General features: G+C 32.4%; 1 non-coding gene across 1 annotated transcript; it reads right to left on the reverse strand.

The window, feature by feature from the left end:
• Window positions 1-245: 245 nt before the first annotated feature.
• On the reverse strand, window positions 246-317 carry LOC114006259 (small nucleolar RNA SNORD113/SNORD114 family). The gene has a single exon (XR_003547998.1). It is a non-coding gene; the product is annotated as a small nucleolar RNA SNORD113/SNORD114 family (small nucleolar RNA).
• Window positions 318-658: the final 341 nt, after the last annotated feature.

Below are 658 nucleotides of genomic sequence, written 5' to 3' on the forward strand. Positions count from 1 at the left end.
GCCTTAATCATCAGAATATGAAACTTGACCATCTTGTTAATTTCTGAAACCTGCTCATCCTTGGAAAAGCCTTTGAAATCATAGACAAGCCTCTTCATTGTCTTTTTTATGCTTATTAATCTCTATTTATGTATATGGTTATTGATTCTTATACTGGCCAATTATAAAAATACATAAACACAAAGACCAAAGAACATCTGTCTACATGATCATTTCAAACAGAGAATGGGCAAGATTTCTTTTGTAGGAACCTCATAGTTCCAGACACACATTCATCATATATGACTCACATGCCACCAGCAGTTACCATTGATCCAGAACTGATTAGCTTTTTTGTCCATTTATTCCTACCTTGTATCATTCATTAATTATTTTATGAAGAATCATTTTAAGCCCCATGATCCACAAAACCCCAATAGTAGCCTTAATAGTGTTAATCTTATCCAGCATCATTCTAACATCGATAAGTCTGTTTCATAAATTATCCTCAGTTTTTCTTTTTATTATTATTATTAGTAGTAATAGTACATTTAATCACTATACATCATTTAGATTGTGAAGAGACTTTACCCAGCATGATATACACCTCAGTCCAGCTCAGTTGAGAATATACGTGTTCTCATCAACAGATAATAAACCATATCTGTGTCTCACAAAT

The sequence above is a fragment of the Tupaia chinensis genome, unplaced genomic scaffold (assembly GCF_000334495.1).
Source record: "Tupaia chinensis unplaced genomic scaffold, TupChi_1.0 Scaffold146604_1, whole genome shotgun sequence".
Lineage (NCBI taxonomy): Eukaryota > Metazoa > Chordata > Mammalia > Scandentia > Tupaiidae > Tupaia > Tupaia belangeri.